This window comes from Schistocerca gregaria, chromosome 7, assembly GCF_023897955.1.
Source record: "Schistocerca gregaria isolate iqSchGreg1 chromosome 7, iqSchGreg1.2, whole genome shotgun sequence".
NCBI classification, from domain to species: Eukaryota; Metazoa; Arthropoda; class Insecta; order Orthoptera; family Acrididae; genus Schistocerca; species Schistocerca gregaria.
In genome coordinates, this window is record NC_064926.1 from 289435649 (window position 1) to 289456200 (window position 20552).

At 41.8% G+C, this 20552-nt stretch overlaps 2 non-coding genes across 2 annotated transcripts; one reads left to right on the top strand and one right to left on the bottom strand.

Moving 5' to 3' along the window:
- Positions 1–8747: 8747 nt before the first annotated feature.
- Positions 8748–8822, bottom strand: Trnal-caa (transfer RNA leucine (anticodon CAA)). The gene has a single exon. It is a non-coding gene; the product is annotated as a tRNA-Leu (tRNA).
- A 390-nt stretch (positions 8823–9212) lies between these two features.
- On the top strand, positions 9213–9289 carry Trnas-cga (transfer RNA serine (anticodon CGA)). Its single transcript has one exon. It is a non-coding gene; the product is annotated as a tRNA-Ser (tRNA).
- The last annotated feature ends 11263 nt before the right edge of the window (positions 9290–20552 follow it).

A 20552-nucleotide genomic window follows, 5' to 3' on the forward strand; every position in this document is an offset into this window, starting at 1 on the left:
TCTGTTGTCTGTAAGCAGATTTGAACAGTGATAATGCAGCACAGTACTTACATACCACTATAATGTACAGTAGGGATAATTCTGTGCGATTATTTTTTCAGTGACTTCCTGTATTTCATAATAGTTTTCATTGAAGTAGTCGAGACGATAGTCGATCAGATTGTAAAATGGAAGTGTGTAACGTAATTATGTCGTCGCGTGCTGTAATCGAGTTTCGAATCCTAAGAGTTGATCCGCACGTTGAGTACCCTCTGTTGCAATATAAGAATGCCAGACCACACACATGCATTGCGACGTCTGCAACTGTCCGACGGTTGGCTTCATTGCCATCATCATCCTCCATACTGTTCTTACTAAAACTTAAAGAACGCTGTCGAGGACTTTCCTGTAATAGTGATGAAGCAGAGCAACAGAGGTGAGGTCAAAAAGTCAAACATACTGCAGTTTAGTGACGACAGGGTGACTATGTTGAGAAATAAATATGTGGACTTGAAGAACAAATAAATATAATCTTAATTTTTTTTATTTAAAAAACTTAAATAGTTTTCTGATAACGGAGGAATTACATTTTTGTACGCCGTCGTAAAAGAGGTGGCGAATAGCACTGCGTCTGTTTTCATTTGGTAGACAGGTACAAGCAAGTGACTTCATTAGAAGCTAATGTAGAAATGGCGCTGATGTTCTGCGCCTGGTGCAAAGATTGGCAGCTTACTCTCGATATAAACGTAACATAATGAACTTCAGTAGACAATTAGATGATTGGCTGTCGGTCACCCATTTGTCCTTGCGCTGAGATTCTTTGTGGGTAGCTGACATTTCACTGTAGCACGCTCTGAAATTCTGTTACTATGGACACTTGCAGCTCCTAAACACAAAAACACCTCTACTAAGTGAAGAAATCCTATTTAACACTATTCCATGCTGTATTCACAACAAGAGCCTCCCAGATACACCGACAATGTGCGCACTCTGACGAGTAATAGTTCGAATCACCGGTCACCAAGCAACAACCTATACGCTACAGATTGGCTGTGGTTCTTATGAGCGTAATATGATTATTTCAAGGTACACATTTCTTTCTTCGATAATGTTCTATTTAAAATACTTGCCGCAATCAGGTCTATGACTCCACGAAAGCATGTTATAAATATACGAAATCATTTTTCTGAGGACGAGTATTATATGGTCATGTTAAAATGTTGTAGGAGCTTGGCTTTCCACGACGACCCGCATGAATAAAACTGTCAGTTTCTTGTCCGGTTGGTTTTCAGTTACGTTGAATGCAGACCTATTATTATTAGACACAATACCCTCTTTTTACATGCTTGATCTGCTATTACGTTTAGTTAGTTTCCATCCACGTTGTTGACATATTTCAAATTCGCTCATAGTTCTGTTAAGTTCGGATGTTATAAATATATATGGCAGCTCTGCAAAGTATCAACAACCAATATCATAGATCTATCGTAACGGCACAGACCGAGTGATTACTATTTTCCCCTACAACCAGATTAAGTTGGAATCGTATTGCGTGCGTTACAGCTTATAGTGGGTAATTTCTCAGTATCCTGGGTAACCTTACCTTGCATGGAATTAGATTTAGTATTTCGAATACGGATTAGCGATCATTCATCACATGTCACAGAATTCCTATAACTCAAGAGTGCCTAATTGTAAACTACATGCATAATCTTTTACCAGAGCGACCATTTTGATGTGCAGTTATACTGTTATTTTACATTTCAAGACTGTGACTTCCTTTCTCCTCGAGCGCTGTCAGTCTTCGAAGTCAGCTGTGTGCATAGGAAAATCTGTACGCAAGGTCGTCACAGAACCTATAAAACCTCTAGCTGAAGCACTCCCGATGGTCCAAGAAAAAAATAATATTTTGGTAGTAAACAGGTATAAGAGGCACCGGTTCCCGTCAGATCACCGAAGTTAAGCGCTGTCGGCCGTGGCCGGCACTTGGATGGGTGACCATCCGGGCCGCCATCTGCTGTTGCCATTTTTCGGGATGCACTCAGCCTCGTGATGCCAATTGAGGAGCTTTTCGACCGAATAGTAGCGGCTCCGGTCAAAGAAAACCATCGTAACGACCGGGAGAGCGGTGTGCTTGCCACAAGCCAATCCTATCCGCATCCTCAGCTGAGGATGACACGGCGATCGGATGTTCCGATGCGCCCTTGTGGCCGTGTGACGGAGTGCTGAAACAGTTAATAAGTTACGGGGTGACAAAACAGTTACATCCTTGACAGCCGCTAATATTTTGGCAGATGGTAACACGTCAATTTCAAGGCACAACAGAAACAAAGGATAGCGCTGCATTGCAACTTAAACGATCAGTGGAAGGGCTTACGCCAACCAGGTACCCAGTATCGAAATTTACACATCATGCTAGAAGAGTGAGTCTGCAATGTACATTTTAGCGTAAATTTCAGGTCGAAGGCCTCACTAACCGCTTTTCTACATGTCGATGCTTATATACCCAAATAGGAATCGCCCCTGGACTACATATACGCTGCATCAACGCACACAAATTAAATTTTTTATTGTAATTTATATCTCGTCAAGAAACGCCCTGGTTTAGCTCTTGTTCGTGAGATGATCCATAATACTCGCCGACAGTTGGATTTCATTTGTAAGAAATTATTTTAGGTTCCTTTCGAGACTGCTTCAATAATTTTAGCATTTTGGCTGAATGGTGCTTCCTAGGCTACGTTCGGCAGAGGATCTCGTTCCCTCACTGCCCGGAATTTAGAGTTTTAACGTATCCGAGGCTCAGGGTGTAAATATTAATCATCATGCCAACGGCAGTGCCGGACTGGTACCGGTTCCCCTCAGGTCACCGAAGACAATCATTATTGTGCTTGGCTATGACTTGGATGGGTGACCGTCTGGGCATGCCGAGCGCTGGGCCTTCCGAGGTCTGTTCGGACGGAGGGGAGTTTTGTGATCATACTCAACGACAAACTGTATGGATGACGCGACTTATTCGTGCTAGGGAAGGATTTTAACCTTGTACCGATGTCCACTCACTAGAAAATCGTTGATTTTACATATTCTGCAGAACGGGTGCTGCTGAGGAGGCTAGAGGAGGAGAAAGATGTGTTTTGTTATGTGTACGTTCACCAAAGAGCACTAGTATAGAAGTAGAGAGGTTTAGTTGGATTTTTCGCTGGGAAACCCAGTCCTGCGGCTGTGTTCGACAAGCAATATTATTTTCATAAAATGCCGTGTTCCTAATTCTGAAAACAATAAGACTGATCTGTAGGCAAAGACGGGCAACATACAATATTTTCAATAACCGAAAGGGAACAATAAGGGTTGAAAATCGGGATGTATTCTTTGGCCTCTACCGTTAAATATGTACATCAAAGAGGCAATGACAGAATTAAAATTGAGGCTCAGGAGTGGGATTAAAATTCAAGGAGAAACGATTTCAAAGATTATATTCGCTGATGACTTTCCTGTCCTCAGTGAAAGTGAAGAGTTACAGGATCTGTTGAATGTGAAGAACAGTCCAATGAGTACAGAATATGCGCTGAGAATAAATCCAAGAAAGACGAAAGTAATGATACGTAGCAGAAATGAGAACAGTGAGATACTTACCAGCAGAATAGCGGATCACAAAGTGACGAAGTTAAGGAATTCTTTTATCTAGGCAGCGAAATAACCCATGATGGACAGAGCAAGGATGACATAAAAGGTAGGCTGGCACTGACAACAAGGCCATTCCTGGTTAAGAGAAGTGTCTACCAATAACAAACATGGGCCTTAATTTGAGGAAGACATCTCTAATAACATACGTGTGGAGCTCAGCATTACATGTTAGTGAAACATCAACAGTATGAAACTGGGACAAAAGAGAATCGAAGCATTTGAGAAGCGGTGCTGGAGAAGAACGTGAAAAATTTGTAGGACTGGTAAGATAAGAAATGACAAGGTTCTCAGCAGCATCGGTGAGGAAAGGTATACATGGAAACCATTGAAAAGAAGAAGGGACAGAATAATGGGAGATCTGTTCAGGCATCAGGCAATAACTACGATGGTTCTAGATGGAACTGTAGAGAGTAAAAACAGAATAGAATACATCAGCAAATAATTGACGGGATAGTTTCCAAGCGCTACTCGGAGGCGAAAAGTATGGCACAGGAGAGGAGTTAGTGGTGCGCCGCTTCAAACCAGTGAGAAGAAAGGAAGAAGGAAAGAAATAAAAGAAAGGAAATGTGTTTACAACCTGATCCAGCTTATCGAGCATATCGCAAAATTGCTAGTAAATGGACGAGAAGGGTTGAGAGGAAAACTATCATTTCCATAAAGAGAAGTTCCCTCTCACAAGATACTACGAAGAGCCTTGAAACATACTTTGTTGTACTCCCTAGTTTATATGGGCTTCCGAAAACCCGCCGGGAAGCGGCTCCTCTTACTCTTAGGAATGCAGACCCTCCGACATATAAAAGACCACATTGCTCGTCATAAATCTGTGAAAACCCGTCTTTCATACCGTTAGTAAGGTTTACAGTATAAAACAGCGTCTAGCTGCAAATACGGTTTTTAATAGATCATTTAAATCAGACAATTAGCGGCTTCTGAGTTTTCAGAAATACATCTTCAGGTGGATCTTTTAGAATTCTTTGCTTTCCTGCTGGAGTCTAGCACTAAGGTATAGAAAAAGTGCTACGTAAAATTTCTCTGAGTTTTAGATTCATTTTTATCTTTCCTTCTTTTTGACCTTTACAGAAACGTACATGAAACTATTTTAAAGTTGATAAAACATAAGGGGGTGGAGATAACGTCTGAACAGCACGTGGCAGAGCATCTGAGATATGCTCAATAATGTTCATGTCTGGAGAGTTTGGTGGCCAGCGGAAGTGCTCACACTCAGAAGAGTGTTCCTGGAGCCACCGTATAGTACTTCCTGCGGGATTTGCCACACTCTGATGGAATGCACAACTGACATGAATGGATGCAGTTGATCATACAGGATGCCCCAGTACGTGTTACCTGTCAGAGTCGTATCTAGATGCATCAGGGGACCGATACCACTCCAACTGGACACGCCCCACAGCATAACAGTGCCTCAACCAGCTTGCACATCCTCTGCTGACAGGCAGGGTCCATGGATTCATGACGTTGTCTCCATACCCGTACACGTCCATTCTCTCGATAAAATTTGAAACAAGGCTCGTCCCACCAGGCAACAAGTTCAACCAACTTACCGGTTTTCTGCCGGGTGACTTCCTCGACCACCGCCGATATTTCGACAGGAGCACACCCTACCATTCTCAAGGCATTTATAGAAATGTAGCCGGTGTCGACTACGTCACCCGGCAGAAAACCCGTAAGTTGTTTGAACATTCAATTTGCCGGGAAAAGTTAAGGTCTCACAGGCAACATGTTTCCAGTCATCATCAGTCCAACGGTGGTGTTGACGGGCCCATACGAGGTGGAAAGCTTTGTGTCGTCAAGGGTAGACGAGTGGACCTTCGGCTCCGAAAGTCCATATCGATGATGTTTCGTTGAATGGTTCGCACGCTGAGATTTGTTGATGGCCCTGCATAGAAATCTGCAGGAATTTGTGGAAGAGTGACACTTCTGTCACGTTGAACGATTCGCTTCATTGGTCGTTGGTCCCGTTCTTGCCGGATATTTCTCCGGCCGCAGCGATGTCGGAGATTTGATGTTTTACCGGAGTCCTGATATTAACAGTACACTCGTGAATTGGTCGTACGGGAAAGTCCCCACTTCATCGCTACCTCGGAGATGCTGTGTCCCACAGCTTGTGCGCCGACAATAATACCACTTTCAAGCTCAGTTACATCTTGATAACCAGCAATTGTAGCAACTGTAACCGATGTAACTAGTGCCAGACACTTGAGTCTCATACAGGCGTTGCCGACCGCAACGCCGTATTCTGCCTGTATACATGTCTCTGTACTTGAATATGCATGCCTACCGGTTTCTTTGGGGATTCCGTTTATATGCCAGTTTTTTGGATTGCATTGACTTCGAATCTTAGATTACTTTTTAACCAGCAAGGGACCGTGGGCCTTAGTGTTTGGCATGAATGTCATTTTCATGCCTGTACGCGATCCATAAAAATAGAATATTTGCAGACAGCGATATTGCATTGACTTAGAATTTAAATTTCTCACATCGGCGTATGCGCGGAGGCTTGGTATTTGACATATTTTGGTATTGAAATTATTGGGTTCGTGCATAAGCTCGTAACTTTTTTCTATACGTTCAGCGAACACAGTAGATACACATAACAGGGACTTTAATCATCCATACTATCTTCTCCTTCAATATTTAGAGTTGTCTGCTGCAGCTGGGGCAACTTTTCGATTCCGCGACTGTAAAATTCACGGCAAAGTACTCTCGAGCCGTGTTCTGAGTAGAAGTCCCTTCAATGTTGTTCGATAGAGAGCGGTATAGGTGAAAAATCTGAGGGCACAAGATCAGGTGAATGAGGTGAGTTAGGACTGATATCTCAGCCCAACTCCTGTATAGTGCTTTTTGTCAGTCTAGCATAATGCGGGCGGATGTTATCGCGAAATAGCATTACTTCAAGCAAAATGGTTCAAATGGCTCTGAGCACTATGGGACTCAACTGCTGTAGTCATTAGTCCCCTAGAACTTAGAACTACTTAAACCTAACTAACCTAAGGACATCACACACATCCATGCCCGAGGCAGGATTCGAACCTGCGACCGTAGCAGTCACACAGTTCCGGACTGCGCGCTTAAAACCGCGAGACCACCGCGGCCGGCCTCACTTCAAGAAGTTTTCTTTGTCATTGTTCTGGGATTGCGTCTGCAAGACGGCTCCGTTATTGCCAGTAAATCTCAATACTGATGGTTGCACCTTGGGGAAGCAATTCGTAGTACACCACCCCATCGCTGCTGCACTAGACGTTTAACTCTGTGACAAACGTACTTCTACGGATGTCCCTCTGTCTGCCGCCACCACCAACTACAATGGCGGTGTAGGCTTGAAGATTCTCCAAGGAAAGGGCCAAAACAGGTTTCCAACACATATAAAATCTGAAAATGCAAATTACAATGCTTTCATCAGTTATTAACATAACATTATCTTTTGTGGATGCGCGCAGTTCTTTGTATGGAGAGTTGCTACTTGGTATGGTTAGTCATTTCTTTCCTTTTTCTATGTCAGCATAAAGACATCATTTGTTGTCACCAATAACGTTGGGTATAAGAATGGCGGCTGTTGTTCATGAACCACTTGATGACGAGCAAGCAGAGAAGCAAATATGATCTTCCGCTGATTTTTTCGATTTTGATTTATAACATACGGTCCCTATACACCAGACATTTCAACCATTACTATTGCGTGCAAATATCGCTCAATGGTGGAAAGTTCAATGTTCATCACATTTAAGAGTTTTTGTGTGCAGTGACGTTGACCGTTGTGGATTAATGGGTTTATAAGAACTTCAATAAATCTCTAAGATCATTTCTGAGCTTGGGTAGTCGTTAATGTCAAAACGATCCCCCTTAAAACGAGAAAAAGGTTTTTGTTGCCGTGATCTGTCCAGCGGCATTATGGCCATGTGTTGTTTCTGAACACCCCTCTACTAAATTCAAACAGAAGGATACGTCGGAAATAATCCGATTTCTCCACTACGCACTCCGTTTTTTAAGTCCTTAGCTCCACTCACTATCTCCATGTGCGCTTTAAAGATCGAATAATTAAGCCACATTATTCCCGAAAACGTATTAGAGAACCATGGTCCGCAAATGTCTACAACAATGAAGAAACTAAAAGAAGAAAAAGCAGATACCACTGTGTGAACATACATCAGTTACCTGTCGGATCAAATAATAAAACTGCATATCGGAGGACGTTGCGCAACCACGACTGCTTCTTACACCAGAAATACAGAGCTAAAAAGGTACAGCTCGTGTACAGAATTTACCGAGATGCCTGTGACCGTGAAACACAAGACACCAATTAGCCAGAATGACGTAAATATTCTTAAGCACTGAAGCTGATCAGCACCATAACTTGTCTACATAAATAACGAGTGCTAAATTATAACTGAAAGTAAGTGAGTATCAGATGGTAACAAATTTCTCTGTCTAGAAGAATGTACCAGTAAACCATGAGAAATACTGAAACCAAAACTGAAGGCAGTATACATCCCTCTCCTGGGCATTAATAAAAAACAAACAAACACGCATCCAGACACACACACACACACACACACACACACACACACATATATATATATACACGCACATATTCTCGTGCACACCAGCGGATGGGAGTGGCCTCATGCAAAATATTTCCGAAGTACCTACCAGCCAGAAAGACAGTGAAATTTCTGAGTGCAAGGCAAGTTACATCTTAGTGGAATGAGATTTTTTCACTCTGCAGCGGAGTGTGCGCTGGTATGAAACTTCCTGGCAGATTAAAACTGTGTGCCCGACCGAGACTCGAACTCGGGACCTTTGCCTTTCGCGGGCAAGTGCTCTACCAACTGAGCTACCGAAGCACGACTCACGCCCGGTACTCACAGCTTTACTTCTGCCAGTATCCGTCTCCTACCTTCCAAACTTTACAGAAGCTCTTCTGCGAACCTTGCAGAACTAGCACTCCTGAAAGAAAGGATACTGCGGAGACATGGCTTAGCCACAGCCTGGGGGATGTTTCCAGAATGAGATTTTTTCACTCTGCAGCGGAGTGTGCGCTGATATGAAACTTCCTGGCAGATTAAAACTGTGTGCCCGACCGAGACTCGAACTCGGGACCTTTGCCTTTTGCGGGCAAGTGCTCTACCAACTGAGCTACCGAAGCACGACTCACGCCCGGTACTTCTGTAAAGTTTGGAAGGTAGGAGACGGATACTGGCAGAAGTAAAGCTGTGAATACCGGGCGTGAGTCGTGCTTCGGTAGCTCAGTTGGTAGAGCACTTGCCCGCGAAAGGCAAAGGTACCGAGTTCGAGTCTCGGTCGGGCACACAGTTTTAATCTGCCAGGAAGTTTCATATCAGCGCACACTCCGCTGCAGAGTGAAAAAATCTCATTCGGGAAACATCCCCCAGGCTGTGGCTAAGCCATGTCTCCGCAGTATCCTTTCTTTCAGGAGTGCTAGTTCTGCAAGGTTCGCAGAAGAGCTTCTGTAAAGTTTGGAAGGTAGGAGACGGATACTGGCAGAAGTAATGCTGTGAGTACCGGGCGTGAGTCGTGCTTCGGTAGCTCAGTTGGTAGAGCACTTGCCCGCGAAAGGCAAAGGTCCCGAGTTCGAGTCTCGGTCGGGCACGCAGTTTTAATCTGCCAGGAAGTTTCATATCAGCGCACACTCCGCTGCAGAGTGAAGAAATCTCATTCTGGAAACATCCCCCAGGCTGTGGCTAAGCCATGTCTCCGCAGTATCCTTTCTTTCAGGAGTGCTAGTTCTGCAAGGTTCGCAGAAGAGCTTCTGTAAAGTTTGGAAGGTAGGAGACGGATACTGGCAGAAGTAAAGCTGTGAGTACCGCGCGTGAGTCGTGCTTCGCTAGCTCAGTTGGTAGAGCACTTGCCCGCGAAAGGCAAAGGTCCCGAGTTCGACTCTCGGTCGGGCACACAGTTTTAATCTGCCAGGAAGTTTTACATCGTAGTGAATGTGCAGACAATACCACGACATAATCAACTGGACAGTAATAAAGTGCTGAAATAAAGATATAAATTTATAAATTATAGAGCATGGCAATAAGTCTTCCTGTTTTTTGCAGGTTTTATTTGGCAAATCCAGATTTCGGCTAGTGCCTAGCCATTATCAATGCACTAAGTTAGGCACTAGGTGAAATATGGATTTGTCAAATAAAACCAGCAAAAAAAAGTACGAATGATTGTTGCGCTCTGTAATTTATAAATCACATTAGAGTCGCTGAGTGCAACCACTTCCATAATGGAAGGTAAAATGATAAAGTCAAAAACGTTTATTTGTGACTCTTATTAAAAGTGCTGTGTCTTATATTCACAAACAGTCTCACAAAAATTTCTTCAAGCATGAAAATTTGGGGGTGGTTCAGGTTAGAAAAGACGGAAATTAAATGAAATCCGATAAAAGTTTGGAGTTTTATCTATGTTTTTCAGACTCTTTAATAGCAAGTCAACTCTTCGATCGCCATATTGGTTCTAAGGGCAGTAACATTAAGAGTGAAACGGGAATTTCACTGTTAAATGCATTAGAGTGAACAGATAGGTGCAAAAAGTACATTGAAGGCTTACATGAGGCGGACGATTTGTCTAATGTGATACAAGACGAAACAGGAGTCAATGTAGAAGAGGTAGGGGGTTCAGTATTAGAGTCAGAATTAAAGAGAGTGTAGGGGAACTTGAAATCAAATAAGGCAGAACGGGTGGATAACATTCTATCAGAATATCTTAAATCACTGTAGGAGGTGGCAACAAAACGACTATTCGCATTGGTTTGCAGAATGTATGAGTCTAGCGACATACCATCTGACTTTCGTAAAAATGTCATTCACACAATTCCGAAGACTGCAAGAGCTGAGAAGTGCGAGAATTATTGCACAATCAGCTTAACAGCTCATGCAGCCACGTTGCTGACTAACATAATAGACAGAAGAATGAAAAATAAAATTGAGAATCTGCTGCAAGACGATCAGTTTGGATTTAGCAGAGGTAAAGGCACCATAGAGGCAACTCTGACGTTGTAGTTGATAATGGGAGCAAGACTAAAGAAAAATCATGACATGATCATAGGATTTGGCGACAAGTAAAAAAGTTCGATAATGTAAAATGGTGCTAGATTACGATATTCTGAGGAATATAGGGGTAAGCTATAGTGAGAGATGAGAAATATACAATATGTACAAGAGCCAAGGTGGTGTAATGAGAGTGGACGAACAACAACGAAGTGCTGGGATTAAAAAAGTGTAAGGCAGGGATATAGTCTTGCTGCCCTACTGTTTAATCTGTACATCGAAGAAGCAATGGTAGAAATAAAAGAAACGTTCAAGAGTGGAATTAAAATTGAGGGTGAAAGGATGTTAATGATAGGATTCGCTGATAATATTGGTACGCCAATGAATGTGAAGAATAACTACATGATGTGCTGAATGGAATGAACAGTCTAATGAGTACGGAATATGGACTGAGAGTCAATCGAAGAAAGTTAATGTAATGAGAAGTAGCAAACATGAGAACAGCGAGAAACTTAACATCAGTATTGATGGTCACGTTGTAAGTGAAGTTAAGGAATTCTACAATCTAGGCAGCAAAACAACCTATGACGGGCGGAGCAAGGATGACATCAAAAGGAGACTAGCACTGACAAAGAAGGCATTCCTGGCCTAGAGATATTTACTGGTGTCAAACCTAGACCTTAATGTGAGGAAGAAATTTCTAAGTTTGTATGTTCGGAGCACAGAATTGTATGATAGTGAAACATGGGCTATGGGAAAATCGAAACAAAAGAGCATCGAAGCATTTGAGATGTGATGCTACCGACGACTTTTGAAAATAAGGTGGACTGATAAGGCAAAGAATGAGAAGGTTCTGCCCAGAATTTGAGAAGAAAGGAATATTTGGAAAACACTGAGAAGCAGAAGGGACAGGAGATAGGACATCTGTTGGGACATCAGGGAATGACTTCCATGGTACTAGAGGGAGCTGTATAGGGCAAAAACTGTAGAGAAACACAAAGATTGGAATACATTCAGCAAATAATTGAGGACGCATACTGCAAGTGCCATAGTGAGGTGAACGAGTTGGCACAGGAAAGAATTCATGGAGGGCCGTGTTGCAGCGAAGGAGAAAAAATTTTTCACCCGTGTATGCACCAGCCCCTACCGCGTCCCTAATTTCTACTGAGTCCGCCATGAACGTATTCCTTCCACTCTAAGACCAGATGCTGTGAATTTGTTCGTCTCTGTAGGAATCGCAAGCTTCTGTTTCAACTACGTCCATTTATGTATATTGGTTTTTTGGTGCGCATGATGCAAATAAATTTTGCAATTTATACGCGAACTTTCGTGTACCTATAACCTCAGACCGATAAGAGTGTTGACAGTATTTCATAGCAGAGAGTCACACACACTTGCGTCGTAGTGAATCTGAGTCACTTATGAAACACTATAGAATACATTTTATTAAGGACAGTTATCTCTCGAAGCAACCCTTTTTTTTTTTTTTACTTCGCAGTGTCACCTGACTTCTACATCAGTGACAGGAAGCATTTACCTTCATGTCGTGTCTAGTTGACATGCCTTGTATAGCGTTACGTCATTTCTGCATTCAGCGCAGTCACTGACCGAGAGTGACGCTGGCGTGGATGTTTATTTCAAATGTCGCCATAAATGGCAGCAAAAAATGTAAATAATACTTGAGTGACGATGACATGGAAACTGTATTAGCGAGAAAACAAATGAAGCTGTAGAGCATGGTCGATGGAGTTAATTTTCGTATTTTTGTTTTGGATCCTATAGGTCCTTAATTTTGAAATGAGCCCCCTGTAATGTTTTGCTCGAGTTATTCATGCTCCCGCTTAAATCATTCAACTCATTCGAATGTTGGTGCATATCAATATGTTAAACGTCATTGAAGGTATAAAATAAGCCCCCGGGATAATTTTGCTATTTCCGAGTGAAAACGACTGGATGCAAACATAATTACCAGCAAATTGGAATAATAGTGACGTATTCGGATAGGTGGACATAAAGTACTGAATGCGAATGTTTCGTTGAAATGGTGATAATTATGTACTGGCCATGTATTTCCGTACTTCACCTGTAAAGCTCGATTGTTAAATTTCAAACGTGGAAGTAGGGTCCGTGTGCATAAAAAATTTGTTACACTGTTCCACTGATCATGTTATTCAAAAAATAGCACGTAGACTCTCGTTCCTAGCGTTTATTCTGTTTTCAGAATGTGACAAATTTTATTTTATCATTTAACGTTGCAACCCAATACCCTTCCTGATGCCACAGTCGTAGAGGAAACACAAATAAGGGTCGTTTGCGTGCCGTCTGTGAACTGTGTTAACTTTGCTGTGTGTATTATTGTAATTTAACTGTTTGCGTACGAGAGAAAACACAAGCACAGAAAACCTCATCTACATGCTCTACAGTCCGTAGGTTAGAAACATAATCTGACGACATCGAATGTCATGACTTACATGGAAAACATCTTAATGATACTACGTCTCTCCCCGCAGGAAGTGGATAACACCGTTGCTTTGCCTCAGGCGAAAGACATCCGGAATCGCAATGAAGAAATTAGTAGGATAAATCTGTGCACGCTTACGTTCGGAGCACGTCTACGCAGAACACTTTTGTGTAGAACCATTCTCGCTGGAGCGATTCTGACAGTGGAAGATTAGTACAGACATCTACTGACGACTCTCAAAAACATCAAGACGTTAATTGACAGGGCGTCTTAGCACGAAAAATATGTTTGTGTTTTTGTACAAGATGAGGAAAAGTTTGCCATTTAAATATCGAAGCTCCTAGGGAGCATACCTTTTAGAACTGAGAGTAGATAAATACATGGTGTATCCAAAAGCATCATTTGAGATATGTGCGTGAACAACGTTCTGTTGGAAAGAGTTGACTGTCGAGTTGTACATGGTTACCGCTAGGTAGCAGCAGTGTGCGCCCACTTTTAGTAAAACTGGTGTCGATACAACAGAAAGCGTTTTGTGTTCTACATTTTACGCAGTGTAGGTCAGTAATAACTGTTGGGCGCGACTTTCTTACTAGGTATTGTGTGGAACTTCCTACCGCACAGAGCTTTAGACGATGGCATGAAGAATTCCAAGAAAAAAGTTGTTTGCGTAAAAACAAATCGCCGGGCCGTCCCCGAGTCTCTGACACAGACGTCGAACGCATCCGCCATAGTTTAACAAGGAGCCGGCAAAACTCCGATATCCGTGCACTTAGACACCTCAACATACTCCCGACGTCCGTCTCGCGTTTGTTGCGTCGACGTTTACACATGAAACCATTCAAAACTTAGCTACTGCAAGCTTTTCTTCAAGGTGACAAACAACATCGTGTGGGTAATTTCGTAAAATAAAGATCGACAGTTTTATTCTACGCGTAATGTTTAATGGAGAAGCAGCGTTACTTTTAAGTGGAAAGGCGATCCGTCATAATGTGAGAATATGAGGTACGGAACAACCACATGAAGTTGTACAACATGAGATTGACTCTCAAAAATTTAATGAGTTTTGTGCAATTTCACGGGAACAGATGTATGGTCAATTTTTCTTTACCGAGGACACCGTTACAGGAAGCACATATCTCGATATTGTTTAGAACTTTCTTTTCCCACAGTTGGAGAGTGATTCAAACGACTTCATTTACGAACAGGATGGGGCGCCACCACACTGGTATCTGGACGTGTGGGAATTTTTAAATCAAAGGATAACTGAACGATGAATCTGTAGTTCTGGACCAAATGATTCTGCCTTACATTACTGGCCTCCTACATCACCGTTTCTCACTGCATGTGATGATTTCTTGTGGGGTTTATAAAAGAGTCTGTTTTATGCCTCTTTTACCAACAACACTGAGTGAACTGAGAAATCGTATAACAGCAGCTATGGAAGCTGTAACTCAAGACATGCTCGTTACAGTGTGGGAACAATTTCAATATCGCATTGATGTATACCTTGCGTCTCAAGAGCGAAATATTGAACATCTACGAAAGGGTAGGCAAAGAACCTTTTTGTGTTTCCCGTTCATTAAAAACTAAATTTATTGTTTATATTTATTAATTTCAGAAATATAGAGTACCAAATCGAATGATTCTTTTTGATATATTTGTTAGTTCACTGGAGATAATTCTCCTTTACAAGGTACATTTGTATACATTGAAAGCTTGAAAGTTACTACTGTACTTTCAAACAGCATACAATGTTCAACGGGGCTCACTAATAAACGACCTGTGCTTGTTCCCATGTCGATCCAGCTTCATCTTCACTCATGATTACAGTGGGTATGAGATCATCGAGATTCAACTGAATTTCAACGGGAACTTATCAGCTCGTTGCACGAATCACGTTCCTTGTTATACCAGTTCGATTCTTTTGTCCAGAAACACCACCGTCCAGGAGAACATACAACTTGGCACTAGCAGCTGCAGTATTAAGTTGCAGGGGACATTTACCTGGATAACCATGTGATTTGTGTCGATAAGCGACGGTACTATGACAACGTGGGACTACGTGAACTTTATTGCGTATCAACTCTCTCTCTTCAAACTAGATGTCTTCCGCAATGGCTATGGAACTTCCCCGAAGGATAACTTGTCGCTATCGTGATAAAGTAGTTTAAGGGACAAGATAGTTAATTAAGGCTCATCTGAACCCTGTGGAAGACCACTGGCTCTTAATTAAAGGGAATTACATGACCTGTGCGAACACATCTTGTGCCACACACCTTCGGAAACCAACTGATATGTCGAATCAATGCCTCACAGAATCGCTCCGGTATTGCAGTCTGAAGGTGGACCACACATTGTTAAACAGACGGCCACAATAATCTGTCTCATTACTGTATACCGACACTAGCACCCAACAACTGAGCGTAATTCGTAAACGTGGAAAATGGGAAAGGTTAGCTTTAACTGTAAATGGCTAAAATGTCCTCAAAAGAGGATATTGTTGTATGTCTGTTTATGCATTTTATTGACACTGTTGTTGTGAATGGGATCCAATTTACATTCGAGATATGGTGTTGTAAGTTTTATAAATATACGTATTAATATTTCTGAAGTATACACCGCTAACTGGAGCCAGGTACTTAGAGCACACTAGTCGGATGCATCCACGTAATTGTAATACATACCACAGTCTCAATGTTTGCTGAGCAAATAGTGCCATGTGAAGGCTTTAATAATAGACACAGGGAATATTCGGCGTAGACAAGTTCAGGTACCATTGGTATACATTTTATACGAATTTCAGATAGTGGATGTACCCCACTGAATTTCCAGGAGAATGTGTAATTCTCCTCATCTCGGTAACTTAGGGTTAAGGCTAGGCAGCCATAGATCTGGCATAGTATCTGTGAAATCTTGTGATACCTTCACCTACGAGATAAGGAGCAAGAACAGTCAAGAATTACAGAGAGATAGATCGAACGGGAGTTTAACACTTGACATACTTGCAGATATGCTTGAATTTTCCAGAACTAGCACGATCGACTCTGTGCTCTCAGTTCTAATTCTCCACAATTTTTTCGCTGCTCATATCAGGCAATACGTTACAGAACGCGTTATAGAATACTGATCTATTTGATAAATTCCAAAGATTTAATGCTACTTCGTGGAGTATTCGTCTACTTCGTGGAGTAGTATGGTTCCCCAAACTAGATGAATTTTATAATTATTTTAGTCACCTAAGGCAAATTAGAATTATTTTATAAGTTTTATAGGTTGTTTCGAATATGTTCAACCGAATTCACGAAAGTACATAAGTTGTAAGAAGTGAGACAGGAAGTTGGGATATTTTTAACGTATCTGATTTTCCAAGGCTAAACTTTTTAGATCCAAGCCCATGAAAACTGGGTGAGTGTTTAGAGTTAGCTTCACACTTAACGTTCCTTGTGTTTTCTGCTAGACACGCAACAACATTCCAGGCGATAATAAAATTCGTTACACACTATTGCCAGTATGTCTGGAGTTACCGCATTCGCTGATGTAGCAACACGGCGTCTCAGTTCTCCCTAAGAAGCTGAGGCATGTTGACAATCTTTCATGTTATTTTTGTGGTCTTCAGTCCTAAGAGTAATTTGATGCTGGTCTCCATGCTACTCTATCCTGCACAAGCCTCTTCAAATCCGAATAACTACTAAAACTTACTTACTTCCGATTCTGCATACTGTACTCATCTCTTGGCCTCCCTCTACCATTTTTACCCTTAACACTTCAGTACTAAACTAGCACCCTTGATGTCTCAGAATGTGCCTTGTCAACCGATCCCTCCGTCTAGTCAGCTTGTGTCACAAATTTCTTTTCTCGCCAGTTCTCATCAATAGCGCCTTCTGTAGCACCACATTTCAGGAACTGGTTCAAATGGCTCTGAGCACTATGAAACTTATCTTCTAAGGTCATCAGTCCACTAGAACTTAGAACTACTTAAACCCAACTAACCAAAGGACATCACACACATCCATGCCCGAGGCACGATTCGAACTTGCGACCGTAGCGATTGCGCTGTTCCAGACTGTAGCGCCTAGAACCGCTCGGCCACCGCGGTCGGCTATCAGATTTCAAAAGCGTCTATTTTCTTGTTGTCTAAACTGTTTATCGTCCATATTGCACTTATGTGCACGGCTAAACTCCTTGCAAATACTCTCAAAAATATTTCCTAACACTTAAATCTACAATCGATGTCAAGAAATTTATCTTCTTCAGAGACGCTTACCTTGCCGTTGCCAGCCTGCGTTTGATGTCCTTTCTACTTCGGCCATCACCAGTTACTTTGCTGCTAAAATAAAAATAAAACCTCATCTACTAATAAATGTCTCGTTTCCTAACGTAATGCACTCAGCAAGTCTTTCATAAATTTCCGAAAAATCACATGCTGTGATAACACGTGACTTTTGAGACCGATAGTCCAACGTGAGATCCATAAACTCCTTACGGCAAATCCTCCTATAAGGCAGCACATAGTTAAAAAGATCTCTTACAAGCAAGTACCCATGTGATAATCCTCCGTACTGCTGAATAAATGAAAATTTCATATGTTCTCACAGCTGTGGAAAAGCTCCTAGTTCCAACGTTTCTAGGTACAGTGTTCTTGTAACGTGGTTCCCTGTAAAAATGAAAGGACGGAAACATATTTTTCAAAACACATGAAGCCTTTGAAGAGATCTCCCCGCTCACGACAGCGTTATCTAGCTGCTTTCTTCCCTGCATTGTTACGGGTGTGGCGATTCACTCTTCCATTTAAGTGAAAGGTAGTCTCATTACTGAACAACAAACATTAGGGAGAATTATTATCTCCAATCTTCGCTCCCAGAATGAAGTCACAAACGGTGTACGCTGTTGCGTATCAAAACCACGGAAGGCTTACAGCAGATGAATACTGTACGTTTTTAAAAGTTAGCACTACTATACAGGCCCGACACAGTGTTGGCATTTTTTAAGCGCTATCAATTTCGTTGACCGCCTTGTTACCAGAGAAAGGTACACACTCTTACAGAATCGATGCGAGCTAAACATGCACAACTCCATAAATGAACAAATTTGGCTGTCGCTTCATCAGTTAACTTTCTCTCTAACTCACGGACATTTGTTCGATGTAGATCGACTGCCTAATACGAACGCAAATTTTAGTTCGAGTGATGATATATGAACTAGTATGATCAAGAATACCTTTCTAGCACAAAGAAACTTAGTACTGTAAATATCTACCAGTGACAAGGAAAGTGCTGCAAAAGTTTGGTTAAAGGATGGAGCAAAATAGCTTAACGATTAATAGCGGGAATAAAGGGCTCTTTTGGTAGAACCTGAACATGAATTGTAGAAATGCAAGAAAGATACGATGAAAGAAGTAAGCCCAAAATCGCCACTCGGAAATTATGAAAGAGAAACTTTGTAAAAATTTCTAATGTTATCAATAGTGAGCTATGACACTAGACCACACGGTGACTGCAAACTTCCTGGAGCTGGTCGAAAGGATTCAAGAAACTACGCAAACAGGAAGCCGTGTTCATCTTTTCACGGTTCAACCCTCTCAGACTTGAATGTTTTCTGGGGAATGGAAAATTTTTCTTTATGTGGTAATACTCAGGTGACTTTTTAATAACTGCAAGATATCTGCAAAATGTGTACCCTTCTTTCAAACATACTTTACACACTTGGCTTCATTTTAGGGAACAAAATAACTAATTACGAAACATTCTCTATTTTAAGAAGCAGTAAAATTAGCAATCAATATTTACCATCCAACATAACAATAACAGTGTTCAATTAGACAATGAAATATAGCCAACCAACGACATCTGAATATTCTGGTGGTCACGAATTGCAGCTTACTGCTACGTTGACTTGCAGATTTTTCATAGTGAAGCCCAACAGTTGACAGCACTTTTCCATGATGAAAAGATAGAACATTCACAAATTTTTACTTCTGTTACAGCTAAGACACAGTCAAAGTCAATGCACACCGTTTTAGCCAGAGGGTCTGAAAGGATCAAATAAGAAAAGCAGGTGTTGCAATCGCTGATTGTTATGACAAATTTATATACAAAAGCGCAAGTGATAAGTATGAACGGATTATTATTTTCACATCTTCAAATCTGTCTGCAAGAAACAGCAAGAAAAATTAGGACAACGTTTTTTACGAAGAGCTGGTTACTAGGAAAAAAGTGTTATTGCAAATTCCGTGAAAATGACAAAACGTAATTTTTAGTATTTCACTTGAAATGCCTTCTAACCAGTTCTGTCTTTCATGAGGTAGATGTTGGGACTTTGCCGATCGCCACGGTATAATTACCTTGATAATGAAGTTGTCAGACAATACAATCTGCAATAGCCCACTGTCATTTCAGGTTTATCTCCCCAACGATATTCTTATAGCCGGTTTTGAGAATCTGATCAATTATGAGTGATATAGAGCACAGGAAATGGGAAACCTTTTGGAGTCATTTTTTACTCCTACTACATATTGTCTAAATACGAGTAAAACTAGTAACAACTGCGAAGCAATCAAATGCATGAATTTTCTTGAATAAAGGGAGTCTGGTGTAAGCAGATTATTTCGTTTTATCAGTCAATAGATATTCTTTAGATGTACTTGAGTGTAATACTTCATTTCAACCAATTTAACTCCCAGCCGAACTGCAGGCTGGCTACAGTTCATCACCAGCTGCCTCTACGGACACCTGTGTTCAGGCTACCGCCTTGGGATGTAGCGGTAGCAGAGAATCCGAAGTGTCGCTTGGGATACTTCACGTGTCGCTTGTTTTGCCTATAGGCTCTACTACCGGTGCACCTCCTTGTGTATTGAAAGAGGTGGATCAGTCCTCACAACAGGATGAGTTTCAAGCGGTATCGCGATTATGACGCTCAAGCGGAGGGCCGATGTATACAATGGCTGCTTGGCCTCGCCCATGTGCCCTGCGACTGGACCGGTCGCTTCTCCTCTCCCAGGGTCAGAGCAGGCAGACAGGGGCAAGGGGTCTGCTAGATATTGGGAGCTCCAACGTTAGGCGCGATGTTGAGCTCCTAAGGCAAGTAACGTTTAGGGCCAGAAAGAAATCCAGTGTGAACTCGGTACGTCGTCCGGGGGCGCTCCATCCTCAGTTCATACAGGCACTTGCCAGCAGACAAGCAGATCGTGAAATTAGACGACATTCAGAGAAAAGACACTTAAATGGACAAAATGTTATCAATAATTTGTTGAAGTATTCGTAACAAATTTCCTGAATTTAATGCCTCTAGGAAATTTCTCGCTGTCAAATTATCCTCGATACCGAAGGTTGGCAGAAACCTGAAGTAAAATATCATGAGATATTTAGAGAATCATGGAACGTACATCGAGAAGACAGAATAGACGCTGTAGGAAGGGA